This window comes from Cimex lectularius, unplaced genomic scaffold (assembly GCF_000648675.2).
Source record: "Cimex lectularius strain Harlan isolate CLEC.00 unplaced genomic scaffold, Clec_2.1 scaffold200, whole genome shotgun sequence".
In the NCBI taxonomy this organism is placed as follows: Eukaryota; Metazoa; Arthropoda; class Insecta; order Hemiptera; family Cimicidae; genus Cimex; species Cimex lectularius.
In genome coordinates, this window is record NW_019392893.1 from 89,196 (window position 1) to 111,695 (window position 22,500).

The window sequence follows — 22,500 nt, forward strand, 5'->3', positions numbered from 1 at the left end:
AGTGTTAGAAGGCCGGTGGCGGAATATTGAACTATTGGGTTGTCCGGAAAATAATGCAGGATTTTGGTATTAAACAAAAAAAAAGAAACTAGTTACTTTAAAGCAATGTTCTTTAATCAAAATAATTTCCCANAATGAGTAATCCTGTAAACGTAAACAGAATATTTTATATAGATTTTTTTTAATGAAAACTTAAAATCCTGCATTATTTTCCGGACAACCCGATAATATTATTAGTTATAATAATTAATGGTAAGTTGTAATGGGTGATGGAGTGTCGAGTACTTGACCCCCCCCCCCACTAACTGAGTGATGGCGAAAGTAAATATATCAGAGTGATTGAGAGAGAGAGAATGGGTTTGGTTTTAGTATCTCATTCAATTGGGGGTAAAATGACCTAATTGTTGACAGCACCCGAAACACAACCTCGGCAGCAGAACGGATCAGAGAGAGCTGATCTGACACACACGGGGTGGGTGATTCTCGCGGCCTGCCGGTAATTTATTGTAAGCTAGAAAAGCTGGAATTGCCGGTGGATAGCGTGAAGTGATAGGGTCAACTCTGTACATATGCGTCTACGTACATGGTCAGATTTATGAGCTTATTTAAATCAGTAATAATTTTTTAATTGTGTATTTCAATAACAAACTAATTTATATATTTCTTTAAATTCTAGAGTAGTTATGCAAAAATAACCGGAATAATTGTTTTTAGTGTATCACTGATTTAGATAATAGCCGAAGATTGAAGATATTTTTATATATATTAAATTGTTATTCTTTGTTTTTAAATTATTTAGCTCTGTATTACACTAACAAAAATTACATTTCAATATCAAATTTTGTAAGCTCATGTTAGTTTACGTTGCTCTGTAAATATTTTAGACCCGAAATTTACTTTCATCTAAACATAGTACATGGAAAAGGTGACTGGAAAGATATTTCAATATCGTTATGATATAAAGTGCATTATTATTGAGATAGACAAGAAAAATGTTCTCTATTTTTTGCAGTAATTTGTTAAAATGGCTACTGTTTAGTTACATTTGTAATGCATTAGATACCATTTAAATTTTTCTTTAATTATTACGCCAATGGAAATAATTTACAGTGTGAGTGTGTAAAAATGTTGACCAAAACGTAGTGCCTACTCCCCCTCCCCAGGTGTCCTACTTTAGCCAAACTAACTTTTTGCAATATACTAGAAAAATAAACTATGTAATTTCTACTGGTATTTGTATATTTGTTGCCCTGTTAGAGGGAAACGATTCGGACCGAACTCTCTGGTGTTAAGAGAGAATTTTTGTGTGGATCTTCCGTACTTTTCCTCACACCTTATGAGGTTACCACATTCTAACCATGGTTTGCTCTCAGGCTCCAAGTAGTGACAAAGGGCCTCATCAGTTAACCTACCTAAACGATCAAAACGGTTCTTCTCAGATCTAAGTCCGGTGGTCTACCAAGTGGACAGAATCCGACGAAGATGTTTTATCCAAGCTACAGATATCATAATAAAACAAATGCCTGTGCACGTCAAAAAAAACCCAAAGTTTAGAGTTAATTGAAAAGAATTGTAAATGGAAACTTTTAATACATTTGTTAAGCGGGGTTTAATTACTTAACAAAACAGTCGGTAAAAGGGGTGGACATTTGTGAAATGCGAGCTTAGGGACCGACGCTGAATTATGCATCAGGTTACCTCTAATAACAGCTTAGTCTTAAATCACAATTCAAGCACCCCCTTCCGAATCCCTTATGATCTTCATCTATTAATTTGTATTAAAACGCCGGCTATTAAGGCAGACCGCCTTTTGCATAAATAGCATCCTTTATACGGTTATTTTTCGTGTACGCATAAAGGAAGATCTCTGATTTTGGCTGCAAGGCAAAGGCCCAAACCTTTTTAACCATTCCCAATCATTCAGTTCATGATGTTTCGATATTTTTTTATTTTAGAGCATACCTGTAGGGACAGTGTGATCCTATTTTGCGAATTATTAAGGACGGGTACCAAATAAGAAACACGTCAATTTCTTAAATGTTATGATGAATTGTTTTGATTCTATGTCTTTTAAATATAAAATACACTGATTGACAACATAAACGCACCACTCTTAAATTTGAATGTATTTAGGTTATTAATTATGCATTCTAAAAGTAGGTTTGGTTGTAAAAATAAGGCATTTAAAAAGAAAATGTCTATTATCTAATTCTGAAAAAAAATTGAGTAAAAAAAATTAAAATTTTATCTCTCGTACGAATCACGTCCGCTAAAAGCTTTTGCTTTCCTTGAAAAGATTTAGGATAAAATCATTAATATTCTTTACACATTCAAGAACAGCCGTTTACAACTCTTCTATGGTGTTAGGATCTGGGTTTCGCCGTTGTACTCATCGCTTAAGTTGGTCCCAAATGTGTTCAATTGGGTTCATATCTGGACTTTGAACTAGCCATATACTCATTTCCAACCTCATTCAGGTGAATGACATTACGTGCTCTACGGCCTGGCATTATCCTGCACTAGCAAGAATCTCAAACAAATATGGGGGGGGGGAGAAGGCAATACTGCTCTTCGATTATGTCCTGTGAGTAGTTCAGTGAAGTTAGAGATTTTCCTCGCACAACCAATTCAGTGCGGGCGTCCAAGGAAATGACAACCCACAACATCAATTACCGTGGTATGCCACCTGAGGAATCATACAGAATAGATCGTTTCCATATGAAATTACGCTCGTCTGAAGATCTGAGGCCTCTTGAGGTGTTTGGTGTCGTTACTTTAATGGACTAAATACTGTCAATTTCTTTCAAGGAGGGTGGAGGGCAATTGGCACTGCATGTTCTTGGAGGAAATGCCACTCCAGAACATCAATGAAACCATGGGTTGCCAGCTAAGGTACCATACTCCTGAACGTCTACATATGAAATTAAACCCACATGAAGATCACTCTTATCTCATCTGTAAAGAGAACTCGTCGTTAAGAAAAAGATTAACTGAAGTCGCTCGTTAGATATAGCAGAATGGAAGGAATAATCAGTACAAAAGTAAACAAAGCATTATTTTGACTGAGATAGTTCATAATTGCTTGTAACTAATGTACAAAAATAATGGATTTAATTTTGTACTAAATAAATTGCGTGGTTCATTAAATTTGTCCATCAGTGTATAAACCAAACGTAACAAAAATAGCCCACCTTTAATTACTCTAATCTATCATTTTTGGCTTTATACGTCATCAAATTATAGCATCTTTACAGATCGGAATTTCGATCAAATTTATATTAGTTTCTTTTTTTATTTCATGATGTGTGTCAATAAAAGTTTACGTGGGGGTGAGAACTTCTACGGCAAATTAATGTCGATTTCTATCAAGTGTAAAATTCAAGTGGCTCAAAATCGAACGTTTTATCGTTTTATACCGAACAGGGTCCTGACGGGTTGTCGAGTGATTTCCTCAACGGAATTATTATTATAGCGGGGTGTTACTTGACAGTTTTGTACTACGGAAGAAGTTCAGAGTTGACTGAAAGGATAAATTCGTCAATCAGAAAAGTTGTGCTAAGTTTTAATTGAATTTTAAAAAATTACAATGTGTTTGCTTAATTCACGGTTGTTAAATATCTAAGTTCACAGGGTAAACTCAAAGCTATTACATCTTAAGTCAATGTTTTAAATTGAGGGCTATCAGTTTTTTAATGAATGGCTGAAAAGGTTGGACGGCCATGCACCAATAAAGTGAGAATTTGCTATTAGCTTATTTTTAAAGGATATAATAAATTTGTCCTCAACTTTTAAAAAACACCACTACGTACTTTTTGTTCTATGTAAGAATAACATACATTGAATTTTCTTTCGGACCCTATATTCAAATAATCTTATAATGTTTCGCAAAGAAGGAAACAGTACGTAAAATGGAATTTACACATTTGTATTTACCTAGCTCATCACCTTCGGACTTAACTCGTTTATTTCTTTTAAATGTTAAATAATCACTTCCAACACACACTCTCACACACACACACACACGCACACGCACGCACGCACGCACGCACGCACGCACACACACACACACACACACACACACACACACACGTCACATTCAGTTGGTTAATTTTTTGCCGGTTTATTATTGCAATTGGTATTCTTAGCGCACTGGAGAAAAGCGCAAGGCACGCTTTTCACGTCTGAAAGGATTCTTCCCTACTTAAAACTAAAAGCTTGGCGTTTAAAGTACCCGTGTCGCTTTTAGCGTCGGGGCAATCTATAACGAAAAGCTTTCGTTAGATTTCCCAAGGGGGAGTGTTGCTATATCACGACATAACCTTCGCAAAACAGCGTTAATCATGATCGATCTTGTTTTTGTGAAACGACGCTTGCAAAACTTTATTTTAGGCGAAATGCAAACACCCTGTTTAAGGGAGCGCCCAGGGTTAACAGGTCATGGAACGAACATGATCAAACCGTCACTGATAACAAATTCAATAGTCTCATAAATGCATTTAAATGGCTTATTTTTTTTTCCGACTTTTCATATTTATTTCTTTACACAGCAAAAACTTACTTGAAACCTAATGAAGTATAATAATCGTGATGCTTAGAAATAGCATATGATCAATTTTTTCCTGTGAAATGTTTAAGGTAAATGATTATTTTGCAAACAATTTAATATTTTTGTAGTTAAATAGATTGTGTTAAAGTGTACCTATATATTATCTGAATTCTAACTTAGTATTTATACACAAATGTGTAAAATGATAGTACCTTTATTACTTGTAAAATTTACACGTAGCTTTTCGGTTACGTATTCCGGTATACATTTTTCGAGTGTTTGGCCCGTGGGTTATTGTCAATATTGTTCATTTGACTTAAGGATATTCCTGAGGGTCAATCAGAGAAAAAAATTGTTTTGAACTTACTGGTTTGGCTTTTAAGTTGTTTAACAAAATTCAAGTGTTAGTAGACATTGGTTTGGCCAAAGTTTGTAGGGAAAATTTATTTGCACCAGAGTACTCAATTGATAAACCATTACCTTCAAAAGAAAGATTAGAAGAAAATCACGTACTGATCAATTGAATAAGACAATAGTCAGTTTTGCCGAGCTTCCGTAGATATATTTTCTCCTTCCTCAGGGCCTATATTTGAGTTAACATTTATAAAAACATAGACCTTGACCAATGAGAAAATATACCTCCAAAAGCTCGACAAAAGTGACTATTGTCTCATTTAATTGATTAACACTTGGTTTTCTTCTAATCTTTAATCTGTGGTCGGCCCTGTACTCAACTACTTAAGAGAAAGGTCCCACTCGGGACTTATTGTGCTACTGCCAAAAGACGAAGAAAATTGCGATTATTCTATACCCATTGAAAAAGAATTAGTCCTGTCACAAAATATAAGTTGAAGGCAGACTGGTGTTCTAATAATCAGGGAGAATTGCTGTTTCTGTCTGCAGGAAAAAAGTAAATCTGTTGTAATAAGGCGAGAACGCAAAATTGCTACCATAATATCCGCAATAGGTAAGGATAAGAAATAAGAAAAAAATAAGGGAACTGACAAGAGAAAACGGATGATCTATGAGTCTCTGTGGGTAAAAGTGCATTCTGGCATCACAAGGAATGAAACAAGTAGACGAACTTACGAAAGAAGCAACCTTGAACTAAAATTTACAATCGTCTAATTCACGAGGCCCTATTAACTATTCAAGAAACAAAAGCAGAGAATAGACATAACAAAAATGAGAAAAGGAATACAGCACTAGTCCTATGCATTGCCCCTTTAATATTGCAACATTCCAAAACATTATCTATGTATTTATTAATTAATTGAGTAAAATACGTGTAATATTAAAAGGGAACATGCAGAATTATAGTTCTGTATTGGGGGAAAATCCATATAAAAACTATTTATCATTCTAATATTTTTTGGTTGATGAAGAAATTGACCACGACGATAAATGTGTTTGGGATGTACCTGATTTTTGGTCAGGTAGAAAAAGAATTAGAGATCACTTGCCAAGCTTTCGGCCTTTATAAGACCATCATCAGGGCCTGAACAAATATTACAACATTATATTCTTTCATTAATTACAAGTTTTTTGGTTTGTTTTAATTTACAGCATCCTATTTCTCATGTTAACATTACAAAATGACGAAAAGACCCCGACGTTATCGACTACGAGGTCTCGAAGCACATGAGGTTCGTTGAAAGAAAAGTTTTTTCACTTTTTCTATAATTCATGTAAAACTAGATTATACCAAAAATTTCAATAGTGAATAGGTCGTTTTTTTTAAAAGGATTACCAAGGATAGTGTTCTCCCCAAAATCAGGCCCAGTCCGCATAACGTTTCTTTATCGACTCGGGGTTTTTTCGTCATTCTGTAATGTTAATATGAGAAATAAGATGCTGTAAGTTAAAACAAACCAAAAACCTTGAAATTACTGAAATAATATAATGTTGTAATTTATTCAGGCCCTGATAATGATCTTATAAAGACCAAAAGCTTGGCAAGTGATCACAGAGTCTACTTCTTTCTCTACCTGACCAGAAACCATATCCCAATCACATTTGTAAATAAATGTGTGGTGATTAGTGACCGTTAGTCGATGATTGTTCGAAAATCGTGAGATGCAGTGTGGTGTGGTGTAGGTTTCAGAAAAACATTTTATTTATCGTGCCAACGTTTCGATCTTTATTGAGATCATCTTCAGGGCTCAAAGTGAAGTCGCTATTCATCAGTATACCATTACGGTTAATAAGTGATATAGTAATGAGACCTTGGGAGGAATTACAAGCACTAGCGTTCCACGTCATAAGTTACTGGAGATAATTTTGAGATTGTGAGATGCGGTCTGGTGTGACGTAGGTTTCAGAAAAACATTTTCTTTATCGTGCCAACGTTTCGATCTTTATTGAGATCATCTTCAGGGCTCAAAGTGTTTGTNACAGGTCATGGAACGAACATGATCAAACCGTCACTGATAACAAATTCAATAGTCTCATAAATGCATTTAAATGGCCGATTTTTTTCCGACTTTTCGTATTTATTTCTTTACGCAGCAAATACTTACTTCAAACCTAAGGAAGTATAATAATCTTGATGCTTAGAAATAGCCTATGATCAATTTTTTCCTGTGAAATGTTTAAGGTAAATGATTATTTTGCAAACAATTTAATATTTTTGTAGTTAAATAGATTGTGTTAAAGTGTACCTATATATTATCTGAATTCTAACTTAGTATTTATACACAAATGTGTAAAATGATAGTACCTTTATTACTTGTAAAATTTACACGTAGCTTTTCGGTTACGTATTCCGGTATACATTTTTCGAGTGTTTGGCCCGTGGGTTATTGTCAATATTGTTCATTTGACTTAAGGATATTCCTGAGGGTCAATCAGAGAAAAAAATTGTTTTGAACTTACTGGTTTGGCTTTTAAGTTGTTTAACAAAATTCAAGTGTTAGTAGACATTGGTTTGGCCAAAGTTTGTAGGGAAAATTTATTTGCACCAGAGTACTCAATTGATAAACCATTACCTTCAAAAGAAAGATTAGAAGAAAATCACGTACTGATCAATTGAATAAGACAATAGTCAGTTTTGCCGAGCTTCCGTAGATATATTTTCTCCTTCCTCAGGGCCTATATTTGAGTTAACATTTATAAAAACATAGACCTTGACCAATGAGAAAATATACCTCCAAAAGCTCGACAAAAGTGACTATTGTCTCATTTAATTGATTAACACTTGGTTTTCTTCTAATCTTTAATCTGTGGTCGGCCCTGTACTCAACTACTTAAGAGAAAGGTCCCACTCGGGACTTATTGTGCTACTGCCAAAAGACGAAGAAAATTGCGATTATTCTATACCCATTGAAAAAGAATTAGTCCTGTCACAAAATATAAGTTGAAGGCAGACTGGTGTTCTAATAATCAGGGAGAATTGCTGTTTCTGTCTGCAGGAAAAAAGTAAATCTGTTGTAATAAGGCGAGAACGCAAAATTGCTACCATAATATCCGCAATAGGTAAGGATAAGAAATAAGAAAAAAATAAGGGAACTGACAAGAGAAAACGGATGATCTATGAGTCTCTGTGGGTAAAAGTGCATTCTGGCATCACAAGGAATGAAACAAGTAAACGAACTTACAAAAGAAGCAATCTTGAACTAAAATTTGCAGTCGTCTAATTCACAAGGCCCTATTAACTATTCAAGAAACAAAAGCAGAGAATAGACGTAACAAAAATGGGAAAAGGAATACAGCACTAGTCCTATGCATTGCCTCTGTAATATTGCAACATTCCAAAACATTTATCTATGCATTTATTTATTAATTTAGTAAAATACGTGTAATATTAAAAGGGAACATGCAGAATTATAGTTCTGTATTGGGGGAAAATCCATATAAAAACTATTTATCATTCTAATATTTTTGGTTGATGAAGAAATTCACCACGACGATAAATGTGATTGGGATCATCTGGTTTCTGGTCAGGTAGAAAAAGAAGTAGAGATCATTTGCCAAGCTTTCGGCCTTTATAAGACCATCATCAGGGCCTGAATAAATATTATAACATAATATTATTACATTAATTACAAGTTTTTGGTTTGTTTTAACTTACAGCATCCTATTTCTCATATTAACATTCAGAATGACGAAAAACCACAACGACATCGATTACGAGTTCTCGAAGTACATGAGGTTGGTTAAGTTGAAATTAGACAAGTTTTTTCAGTTTTTTTCTATAATTAATGTAAAACTAGATTCAACTAACAATTTCAATAGTAAAATAGGTCGTTTTTTGAAAGGATATCCTTGGTAATCCCTGAATATAATGGTATATCCTCGTAGTCGATGTCGTCGGGGTTTTTTCGTCATTCTGTAATGTTAATATGAGAAATAGGATGCTGTAAGTTAAAACAAACCAAAAACTTGTAATTAATAAAATAATGTAATGTAATATTTATGACCCTGATGATGGGCTTATAAAGGCCGAAAGCTTGGCAATTGATCAAAGAGACTACTTCTTTTCCTACCTGACTAGAAACCAGATCCCAAACACAATATTTTTGTGGCATCTGATGTTTTGTTCGTAAAACAGTCAATGAAGTTGTGTTACAAATGTTACTTGTAAAACCTATGCTGCCACGCGAGCAAAAATGATTCAAGTGGGATTTCTTGTCTGCGTTTAGCGTGACGATGTTACCGATCGTCCCGGTCTCGTTGATCCGTCCTGTTTATGTTAAGACAATATTATTAATATTTGTTGTTCAAAATGCGATTTTTCATTGAAATATTTTAGATTTTGTCATTTCCCAATCTTCATTAGCAAACTACCTCACTCATGAAGATGATGACATACCGTCTGATCAAGCGACAAAAATTATTCCAATTAAAAATTGTATACCATTCTAAAAGTTAAGGCGAATGAATTCGTATTTTTAACGGTCATATTTTGTTGCTTTTCAGTTCTGTTCAGAAGTGTGTTCTTCTTTAAATGAAATCGTGGTAAATTTGAAGCCCGGCCACCCACTCCAACTGCTATTCTTACAGAAGATATCTCACCACGATTCGTGTTGATTGAAATCCTCTCCGGGGCACGAATTCCCATTATTGTTTCCTTCCATTTGTTTTGCTGCTTAGCAACCAATTTATTTTTTTCTTCCTACACCGCATTTCACAAAGCCCGAATCGAGATGGAATTTTGTCAATGCCTTTCGACGCACCTTGCCTTTCTCTTCGGCTAAAAGGTGGCCACTCGGTTCTAAAAGTAAAGGGCTTTTCTGAGTCGAGGTCGATGTTCAATTACAATAATCACATTTGAGGGTGGGATAGGCGCATTTTACCATTAATACATCGGAAGGAGTGGAAGGTCTTTTCTCTCTTCCCCGAGGTCGGAATTTTTTTTAAAGTAGTAAATGCTGTGGAAAATATTTTGACAGACTTATAAAATTTTCCACAGTCATGTACATACTGTTATGTTTATTTTAATAATTAAGACGTCGGCTGGATACGAAGGTCAACAGATAAGGGAGAAATATATTGTACGCCATGCTGCCAATGTCATCTTTTAATAAATACAATTCTATCTTATGATTTTTCCTTCTTGAAGGAAAAAAAAACATTGGATAAAACAGTGGTCGTCAGTCATTAATATTTTATAACAGTTTATTTTAAAAAAGAGCCAGTGTGGTACTTATTCAGACTACGTTTTAATATTACGAACCTGACTCAAGTATTACTGTTTTAACCATTGCGTTAACTCACCTGAGGAAGGATTAAAATAAATTCGGAACGTGTGGATAAAAATTGTTTTTTTTTTCTTTTTTTGAGATGACCTATTATCCCACCTTCAAGAAGGAAACATCATAAGTTAAACTGTTGAGGTCGAAATAAAAGAAAACATCGTTACAATTCTATCTACAAACTCTAAAAACTCCATAAACATATTATATGCTTCAACAGCCTGGTAAGAAGAAGAAAATTATTTGAGCTTTAAGCTATCATTGAAATAACTTTCCATGATATAACAGACTATTTTTGGGGGTGAACTACTCAATATATTCACTAATTATTTCATAGTACATTCATATTCATAAAATATTAAAGTTATTTCTAACGAAGTAGAATATATAATCTTTTTAAAATTAAATTCCCATATTGTCATGAAATTCGTATAAGCAAAATTCTAAGAAAATTAGCTAGTAACTTTCCTAATTTTTCGGGACGAAAGCAAACATGCGTGATTTGTGATGTATGTAAAATCCCAGGTTTCGCATTGCAAAGGATACACGGCCACAAATAAGATAACGAGTTATATCTCATCAGTTTTAAAAAGAAAAATAACAAGGTTGTTCCTACAATCAGGAAGTTTTATTAAGAAAGCCTTTCGTCAACATATGGTTTAATGTATATTATTGACATTATTAACTTATAACTTTAATATAAAATTAACTTTAAAAGTCGCATTACATAGTCATTAATCACAGTTATTTAATTGTAGCTTATCTTGTATGTAGGTAGTGATTTATCCATTTAATTTTTCATACTTACTTTTAGCTGTTTTTATATATTAGTATTATTCTAATTAAGCCCCCTCCCCGTTTAATCCCCTCTTCCATCATAAGGTGGGATCTGGGAAAATTAAAGAAAAACGAGATACCCCGCTATGCATATGAAGTAATGTTTGAAAAATACGAATATAGAGATGCCGAAATTGCAAAACGAGTGGGATGTACCGAGTACACAAGGTAAAAGTAAATAATTGTGACACCCTCCTGCCGCCAGCGTGTACATGGCAGAACTAAACGCCATGTCCCTTGAGCATGATCAAAAATAAACCACAGCTTTTTTTTATCAAACGACTCGCTCAGTGCGGTCCAGAAGCTTACGAGAAGAGCCTCTAATAAATAAGTTAAAACAATGGTTGAAAAAGATCGACGATGTAGGAAGAAGGTCTTATTGGATAGGTTGCCGTCACAGAGAGATAGCCGTGAACGAAGAAGCAGGCAAAGAAGCGACGGAAAACCACAGACGCTTTCGAACCTGCTCGCCCAGCGGATTTAAAACCATTAATTTCCAATACAAGAACAGGAGTAGCAAAATCCCTGGGGTCCTAAAAATAAAAATAAACCTGTCAAACTGCGGCAGGTTAAGAAACACGTCGGTACTGGTCCACGGAGAACGGGTCACAAAGAAAAAGGCCATATTGACATGACTAGTCAGACATGAAAAACCCCCGGGCACCTTCTGGCCGAGAAACGACCGCAGAGGTGCCTGTTATGCAAGAATAAGATAACGGTCGAATACATTTTCAATTGTAGAAAGCTTGACGTTTGTAGGCAATATTTTGATATATGGTCGAACTTGCCCGTGACCTGGGCGGGCACAGATCGCTGTTGCGGTACCTCAGGGATATAGGGATTTTTAAATGTATATAGTGATTGTTTTGTGTTCGTGTTTTATCTGTGTTGTCTCTGGACAGTTGTTAATGTATTGGAATGGATGTAATTTATTAGCGTGTGTCCGAGGAATGTCGCGTACTGTGGGGTTAGTGTGTAACGTCTGGAGAGTAAAAGTAGTTACTAGCGTGAAAGGAATAGGTTGTCCGAGGAATATGGGGTACTCTGGGGAGTGAATGTGACCCGTCTTCTATGTTTGCATCGGGTGTTCTTTTTATGTTATTTAAGTAGAATGAACATAATTACGTGTGTATGTTTAGAGTCTATTCTGCAGTATACAACCCGAGGTACATTACAGGATAGTATTTTAAGATATCGACAAAGTTTACATACGAAAGAAGAGAGACGGTAAAATGGATGCAGGTTTGTCCACTGACATCACACTAAATGACCAAATAATCTGTCATTGCTAAACAAAATCGTACCAGTTGAGATTATATAATAAAAAAGAAGTAGCAAGTGTGTGTAGCAACAGAAAGCGAAGTGTGTCTTTTTTTCCTCAACTGGTATGGCCATCAGTCACTCGGTCGTAGTTAATTCAGAATTCCACACTATTGTAACGATAATTTATGGCATTTTATGTCTTTAATTTCATCAATTCTATCAATTTTTCATAAAAATTTAATTTTTATATTTTAAATAAAGCAAGGATTGAAACATTACGTCAAAGTATTACATAGCGGTGATACGAACAGTAATAATAAACCGATGAAGTGAAGAGGAATCTGAAGAATTATGTATAAATAGAACTTATGTTTTATCATAATATTAATTGGAAAGGTGTGTTGGCCGGTCTCTAATTTGTTGAGCTTAATTTAATCGTGCTGAATTTGATACTCATAAGTGTCGATTTTCAAGGTTAGAAACCTTAACAACCTTATTGGACATGTTTTTTTAAAAATATATTCATATTAAGAGTTGTTGGTCTGTTGAATTGGTAATTCCTTAACTTATAATTCCGTTTGGCCGGTTCTCGGGTCGGTCGTGGAAAAGCAAACATCCGCTATCGCCCGTAGCACATAATCAATTATCGGAGACGTTCGGAGTCATTTGCACGGAACAATTAGCCTAATGGGCGAACATTGAAATTCCGGATTGGAATTGGAGGACAAATGATGGGTCGCAATCCAGTTGGGAGTTTTGTCGGTGAGCAAGAAACGCCGTGTGTCATTGGGAGGCTTTAATGACGCCCGCTCGACTTGCATAACTCACACCCCACCTCCTTCCCAACAATCAATAGTGACAAAACAAACTTGTTATCCGCACTATCTCGATTCCCTTGAACTCCATCTCATTGTAACAGACATTCATTTCACGATGATTATTTGATTGGGCCTTTACCTAGTCGTTGTGTTCGTTTAGACAAATTTGGAATTAGTCTCTATACTAATTATGGAATATTAAATATTTACATTTTTAAAAAGCACAACTGAATAGATTGTTTTTCATTTTTACCACCAATCACATATTACAATAGTTATCACTTTTTTGCTTGCAAAAACCATTAAATATTTAATAGAATAGTTATAACACAATAAACCCACTTCAGCAATAATAATAAAAACGTGTCCAATTAAAGTATATTGTACCTTAATAAAACTAACATTGCTTCATAACTCGAATTAAATATGCTGTGTTTTCAATAGTTCAAAAGTTAACTCCTATTCCTACCGTTTTTCAATCTATTAGGGGATAGATCGAGTAAAATGACGTAGACTTGTAAGAATCGGCTAGTTAACATTGCTTTTATGGAAAAATTTATGGATTTTTTATAAATTGACAATATTTCAAAACCATACATACGACTTAAAATATACCAACAACCAGGAATGAAAAAGAGGAGAATAACTATTGAAAAACTTTCAGTTTGTATTTACGCTCTATTTTGAAATATGAATTCTCAAGGAATTTTACTTCTACTGAAGAATGAAAATACTGCTTAACCTGTTACGGGCGATCATTTTTCTTCTGTGCTAATCCTAATACTTTTACCTATTTCGATTTGAAAGGAGCTCGTTTTCCTTTGATCCTAATCTTCATCCTTTCTCTCTAAGCTCCTTGTTACAGGAATTCGCAACTTTAATGTCCTTCTCATGATATTTTACCTCTTATAAAAACCTGCCAAAATAGACAACTGTATGCCGGGGGAGCATTAAAAACCATCACTACCATCCCCTCTCCATAAGGCACATTTTTCCTCAATTTTTCATCCACCGACAAGTTTATAAATGAGTGTGAAACAAATTATTTGATTTACATTTTAATATTATCAACAGCCAAATCTGGAATTCATTTTTCTTGGGGAGAAAAACTAGACAAGTTTAATTCAGAAAATACTTTAGGTCTTCTTATCGGTGCTTCTCCAACATAATTTATCGTTAGTAATTTTGTCTACAAGAAAGAAACGTTGGCCAGATCGAATATTATGTCATAAAATAAAAATACAAATCCATCCATCGATAATAGGAAGTAATATTTCAGCTAACAGAAAGACTGCTTGGATTTTTTTGGAAGGAACATTTCCCGTCTATTCTCTTCCATAAAGATTTATCTTTTCTTAATATTTTTCAGCAGAGAATGTTACTGAAACGGGAACGTTTGGTTGAGACATATCACTGATGATGGTATGAAACTTTTTCCCGCTGTAAGCGAATTGTCAGAAAAGTCGGCTTATTTTCTTATTTATTATACTGCGTGTAGTAATTCGAGTTTTCCTTGAAATACACAGTTTTGTTGTCGCTCCTGTTTTTTTCATTTTGAGAGAAAAATTAATGTGACAAAAGTGTAACGTGAATCAATTTCAGCGTTTTCCCCTTAACAGCTACCAAAATGTTTTGTTATTCAAACCCCGTCTTTTCACACCATTAATCGTCTAATGATTTCAATCTGATTAGTGTGTTGTATCGTAAAAAATCAGCTAACCGAATGGACTTTTCTATGTCGACAAATACGGAAAGGAGATAAAAATCAATACAAACCAAATAAAAAGGCGAGCTTATTTTTCAATTAGTGTTAAAACCGATCATCCGATTTATTTCCAATTCAGGGTAGGCTAATGGCCGTCCACCGTTTGCCGATGGTAAAGTTACGGAACAATGCGCATTTGGGGAGAAAAAATGGGTAGGCGTCATTACGGACCGCATGTTGTGGCGGTTTTCAGAGCAGTTGGTGCTAATTCCCAATTGCTGACCTCATAGCCCTAAGAATTTGTTTTTTATCAAGTTCAATTTAAAAAAATTTCTGCTGGTACTTGAAGTATCTATATTGGTAACGGCCTGTTGTTACCTGCAGTATAAATATAGGTACTGCAACTTAAAATAAAGAGTTTATTAACATGATGTCGAAATTGCAACTGACCATTAGTGTAGCCCTTATATCATTTGTACATAATTCCATTTCATTTCCAGTAGCTCATATTAATAGTGAAGTTTAAGCAGTAGTACAGTGGTCTTAATTATACCTGTATGGTACCGCTTGTTAGAGAAGTTTGTACAATGGGATTAGAATATTGCTGTTTTAGATAATTATTACATTTTCTCTACTAATTTATTTACAGTGAAATATATTTATTCTAATTAAATGTACCCTTAGATTAAATAACGCACTTAGTCGATTTTGTATGCCATCCAGGGCTTGTAACTCAAGTTCAAAGCTTCGGAACAAATTAAAAAAAAATTATATTTTTTTAATCATACGAATATTATTACCAAATGTAAATCGAATCCGAAAAAGTCACAAAGATGCGGAAATGCCGAAACGCATCTGATATAAACCATAGAAATGACCAATGTAAATAATTATTAGCTATACTCTCAGAAGTATCCTTACAAAGTTTTGAAGAGAAATACTTCCACGAAATTATGGCAAAATATAACATCGTACACATAAACAGATTCGTAGACGACCAACACTTCATAATAGAGATTAACAACCACAATAGTATAAACAGCATACTAACAGATCTGAACTCTTCACAAAAACATAAATTTCAGAAATAAAAACAAAGATCAGTATGAACTTCCTGGACTTAAGAATCACAAAAACAGAAGACAAATTAGAATTGGATATTTACAGAAAACCAACAGCAACTGACATCATACCGTCTCAAAACACCCACACAGACACAAAATATATTACAGACTAAAACCTATCCCACTAAACAAAGCCATATACGAAAACGAATTAACATATAGGAACTATAGAACTCAATGATAATCCAAAGACTAATAGATAATTTATGGTTACTACACAAACAAAATCAACAAAATAATATACAAAACAAGCAGACAAAAATTGATTGACCACATTCACATGCATTTGGAAGAAAACGTACAAACTAATTAATTTAGTCAACAAATTAGGCAACAAACCAGCACTGAAAACCACAAACACAAGAAAATTTCTAAGACAAAAAGCGACAAAACCTATCTAAAAAATACGAATATACATACTACCATGGCAATATGGAGATCTACAGGCAGGACGAAAAATAAAATTCAGATTCAAAGAACATACCAAATCATTAGGGACAACGACGGAAAATCGAGCTATATAATAGAAAAAAACCAAGAACCAGCGGCAATAAACAAGTAAGAAACTACAAAAAATACTACACAACGAACAAAAAGGACAAAAATGAACAGACTTGAAAATTTAGAAATATAAAAACATAACACGTTCAACACTAAAACGATCATAAATATACAGATTAACTATAACTAACAAAAATCATTTTCGCAACTTAAAATATTATACAAATTAAAAAGGAAAAGGACCAAAGATCAAAAAGACCGACTAGATAAATCAATAAAACCTGGCTTAAATCACACCCACAAACAACAGCAATAACTATGTAGCCCCTACACCATTTATGACCTCGTAACTAAAACTTCATTGCACAGAAATCACCCAAAAACCCACGATGCAGAAACGGGTCTAAACCGATGAAAATTAACGAGAATAGCCAAATCAAGACGATAGGTAACTATCAAACAATATGTTTATCACACCTTAGACTTAGAAGTAATATCAGTATACAGTATTTATATATGTTGCCATTATAACTAGTAAACCACTATTTTAAACCAAATGATGTCTGAGTAAAATAGATATGAAAGAGCTGAGTTAAGGAAAATAATTCGATCACTTACAGAAATTCCATAGTATTAGCTAGGTAGATAAATAATAATATCTAATTATGAACAATATAAATTTTGATATATTACCAATTGAAAAAAAAAGTTTAAATGTAGAAATTTCAATTAGTACCATTGGAAACCACTACATATTTCAGTTGGAGAGGAGGTGCAAAAAGGCCGAGCAAATTCGAAAGTTTCTTAATCAAGTAAGTTGCCCCTTGATAGGGTTCAAGTTGAATTTCAAGAATGTCTCTTATTCTTGCCCTGGGACTTCAGGAGCACTTACAAGTGTGGATAATGGGCCCTGTGGGTCGCCAAATGACTCTGCTCTGTAAATAAAAATCTCCCCCGCTCATGAATTATTAAAAACGATGTTTATGAACCGCCATTTGGGCTTTTCTATAGGTTTGGAGCATTATGCGCATTTTGACGACTTTTGATATTACAATTGTCTGGGACGACCTTCTTTCCTTTCACCCTATCTTAAATTATTGTAATTTTTAAATTTAAAGTTTGAAAATTTTTCAGTTTGTAACGAAGCAAAACGAATGAAACCTGTTTATACAATAACCTAAAGATAAAACCTAAATTAAATTGCTGGTCAATTAAGGTTTGTTTCTTTTGAATTGAATTTTGAACTAGTTTATCTTTTTGTTAATATCTTTAGCAGGAAAATACCACTCAAACCCGTGTCCTCTTACAGACATGTCAGCATTTTTCCTTCAATGTACAAAATCTTCCAATCCTACCAAAGCGCTTAATACCCATTCTTGATATTTATAAAGATCATTCCTTCCCACCAATTCTACTTCCATCATTCCACAATCCAACAATAAAGGGATTGTTTTATGCTAATTCCTCATGATCACCCTAGGGCATATTTTCAATTCTTCGTCCCAACTGCTGCCCTGTTAAACGAACAAAGCAACATGTAACATAAAAGCATTGTCATCCCTACCACCAAATTTACAATTAAATTGAAATTAATGCACACCGGGTTTTTCACAAGAGTAAGTTGTATTAATTTTAATTCCAAATGCGATCTGCACACGCTCGACAAGTTTGAACGATAGCAAGAAATTATTGAGATGGAATTATTTATCCGTTAATTACAAACGTGAAATAACAGTCGAAAAATGTTAAAAGCTAAGCTGTAAATAACTTTAACCTCATTGATGGATTGTTTAAAAAAAACAAAAAACAAATCATGGATTATGATTAGAGAAAAATTCCTGTTGTGGCCTGGTTCGTTAACAATTTTGAAGTTAGGACCGATCATCCTATCTCTCTTGTTTTTTTCTTAAAGCATTTGAGTTGATATACATCCTCACTGTTTTGGTCAATTTCACTTTGGACCTTACATTGTATAAATTTATCAACTATTTGAAAATGTGGTTTTGTGGTTGAATTTGTGTTCATAAGACAAATGCAAAACTGAACATTTCTTTAAAAATTTTCTAATTATCCTGGTTCATCTATGTTCGCTGTTTCGGTCTATTAGAAGCGTTTTTCAGCATCTTGAGTAGTCGATTGCATATGAGTGACTATTGTCACCTCCACGGTAGGAAATATAACAAACCCACCAACCATCAGAAGAAAGCGACATTCCAAAACGCGTCTTACAGACCAAAGAACGAAGTAAATAATTTCTATAATTGTGTTTTCATCAATTAACTAAAAAGGCATCATTCATGAAAACGCAAGCAATGGGTCTGTAGTTTTAAGATCTGTATTTATATCTTAGGTTTCCAGTAGTTGTTCAACAAAAATATTTAATACACAAAATGCGAGTATGACTTCAGAGTCTGATTACAGTATTTCGTAAATAAAAAATTCAATATTAAAATAATGAAAAACAGATTGGACGTGGTCAATGAATTCGATAACAATATGATCAAAATATGTATGGTAATTTAATTTCATTGTGCCCAAGCCCTGTCCGATAGAACCCATCCCTACAACCCCATAAGGCGTCTTAAGAGGAAATTGCCCCGCGACCTCCTTTAAACTGTAAACATAATTTCAGTGTACGTTAAATAATAAGTTTCAAAATATGTGAATATCATAGTTTTATTTATGGGAGGTAGTATGTATAGTAATGCCATGATAGTTGTCTATACCCAGCTTCTGCTGAGAGTGAATGTATATATTAGCGTGAATGTATGATGTGAGAAGGTCGATGGCGGAATATCGAGTAGCCCATCATCCCTCAATTCGGTTAGTCATGTAATATGTGTACAGGATGATGGAGGAATATCGAGTACTTCACGACCCTAATTCAATGAATGTACATAAATAGGAGTGAATGTATTTAAGAATGAACGTGAGTATGAATGGGTTTGGAACTGCATGCGTTGGGTGCTGAATTGACCTTGCTGTTGACAACAACCCCTGAGACCTCGATGACTGGACTGATAAGATTGAAGTCTGTCCCGGACTGCCAACCGCGAGGGTGGGCGATTCTTGTGTCTGCTGGCACATAAACATGTACGGATTTGAGCACATCTAAATCCAATCCAAATCCATACTTTCCAGAGCCAACTTGTTGAGTTAGTTAATCAGTTTTTTAAAGTTTTTCTTTGATAAAACTAACTAATAAACTAACGAATTAATTTGAGTAAAAAACATGGTTTTAAGTAGAGAAAATATTGCCCGGGGGTCTGAATGAAAAAAAAAGGTAGTGGCTGACTGTAATGTACTATAACTATCATTTAATTGCTCTTACCGAACTACAGAATAGTCATTTAACGGCTTTCTTGGTAGTTAGTCAACTTCAAACGGTCCATAATGTAAGGTTGACTCCAAAAGAGTCATCAGAAGGCTTCAGGAAAATAGGCTAGTGTCTAGATGTCCCGCATCAGTTTCTCTACTGCTGGAGAAGCATCGAGAAAGGGTGGGCTGGGGGCTGTTCTTGCCATAGATGTGTGCCGGTTTGGTTTAAGGCAATCAGATGACCGTAAAACGTATGTCGAGAAGACGTGCAACACTTTGCTACATGTACCAAGTCACAGCCTTTCTAAAGACGATCTGTCTTGTGGTCGAATCAAGGTTCCACGCCCGTACCGAACTGATTACCATACAGAATGGAACTAAGGTACGAGGAAGTTATTCTGGAAGCTGATTTTTTATTGGGGACAACTTCGTGTCAATGCATGGTAATGCTTACCATTGCTCGAACCCCGGTAGTTCGAGTTGTCACCCATTACTTCATGGACGTAGGGATTATCAAAATGAATTGATGTTCTCCTGATTGAATCCCGTAGACTTGGTAAACAGACGTATTTGACTTCAACCCGCTCTTTTTTGAAGAAGGGAATCTCTTTCACAAGACTGTTGCTTATTTATTCGATGCCTAGGAGACTTAAGGCCCACCCCAATACCAGAGAAGGTTATATGGGTTACTAAGAGCAAAACTTTGAAATTTTAATATATCACTAAATGATTTTTCGGTGTTTAGTAAATTTTATTTCTAACTATCATAATTAAATAATTGTTATTAAAACTGAATTGATGAACTCGTTTAATTTGGTTTAAATATTAAAATATGTATGTTTGTAATTAATATAAAGATAAAATACGTATAGGTTGAAATAAGCAATAAAATACGACCGTCCCTTTGGGAGTATTTATTTTATATTCTAACAGTCATTTAAGTGCTTTTTTCTTTCATATTCCTACAATTCTAGAACCAGAGGTCTAAAAAACGGCCAACAAAACAAAGTTAATTACCAAACGGGCAATTAAGTTTCAAAGTGGCATCCGATAAATCCGAGACGGAGCGGATGGGCCGGGAGGACCCCCGAGATCGCCGTTACCAGGAGTAACCGGAGCCATTCCGACAGCCAAACGATCCGCATGTAACGGCCGGCGGATACTTAGAAAGTTTAAGTACTTTACCGCTTACCCTATACGGAATAGCCGTGACAATAATGCCACCGGTCAATTTGGACAATCCCTGTGAAGACTCGACATCTTATGAAATCGATCTTGTCACTCTAAGAACTAAGTTTCAAACAACAAGGATGCGAGGAGGTAAATAATAGTCTTGGCTTATCTGAGAAGTAATTGTTGTTTGTTGAAACATTATTTGAATAATTATAGTGAGTTTAATCTGCCCGATGTTGATCTCTCGGTATCTTTCTTCAATTACACAACAATCCTTTATTGCACCGTAAACACTTTCTCCCAATTTCACTTTATACAAATTTTGTCATATTTTTTTATTATGTTTGGCATTTGAACAATTATTTATTAGTTTACAATACAGTTTGAACGTTGAGCTTTTCATGATAGATTACATTAATTGATTTTTTTTTTTGCAAAATATTATTTTTTACTCTGAACTACAATATATTCTGTAAACTTCAAGTTTTGATTTAAAAAATAATGGTGAAGAGTAATTGAGAAGAGTGCTAAATGAATTTATTTTGGTCTGCTGAAAATCCTGCAAACAAGTATTAGGTATGCAGCGAATCAAAACGAGTACAAAACGCCCTACATAGTTGAAATTAGCAAGACTTGTAAATAAAATCGGTTCCCTTCCGAAAAGCGTAGCAGAAACAGGAAAACTGTGAAAAAGTTTCTTCGGGTTTAATTTTTTATTTTTCCATCTAGGCTTCTCGCCAGATCAACTTTTCACGCTCCCAAAATGAAGGACCAACACGGCCCGAATTTTAAAAGCAGGCGTACAAATCACGGTAACCGTGTGTTAATATTTAATTCTGTGACTCTGCTAAGATTTTTTCCCCTTCGTTAATAATAAATAACTGTTTATATTTGGTTTTATCGACCTTACGATCGACTCTTCTGCCAGAAAATAATGACTTTTTAAATGCGTCCCGTGTCCTTTACCTGGACATGAAAACGCGGCAGAAATCATTAACAAACCATCAATCATCACTTTGGGAGAAAAAACACAGCCCAGGATTGTGCTAATGGCTGTTTTTAATTAACAACGGTTTCCAAGTTTGTATTGTAGCAAGTTTGGGGTCGCAACAATTGATCCTAATTTAGAAAGTAGTTGTACGCCCCCGGCGATTCGTCGTTCCAGTGTATCCGGACAATTTTTTATCCGCTTAAATCAATCGGATAAAGATTATATTGAAAGCATTGAACTGATTTCATCAATGGCAATACAGAGCGGCCAAATATTTGCTTTTCATTAAAAAAATATTTGTCGACTCTAGGTATGGGAGGTTTATAAAAGTGGTTCATTTTAATAGCCACTCTCCGTGAAATCCACTCCGAAGATGAAAAATTAAATTATGTGGATTTACGTCTCTATTCGTCAATATATAATTTTTTTTCCTAGTCAAGTTGTTATACTTTATAGTTCCTGTTTTCTCCCGCGTAGGACAAAAACATATTTGGACAAGCGAACAATTAAGCGTTAAAGCTCTCTCTTGCT

At 34.6% G+C, this 22,500-nt stretch overlaps 1 protein-coding gene across 1 annotated transcript in view; it reads left to right on the forward strand.

The window, feature by feature from the left end:
* The window catches only part of LOC106667698 (facilitated trehalose transporter Tret1-2 homolog), a 39,083-nt gene that overhangs the window by 14,114 nt on the left and 2,469 nt on the right, over positions 1–22,500 (forward strand). The gene's annotated exons all lie outside the window — the stretch shown is intronic.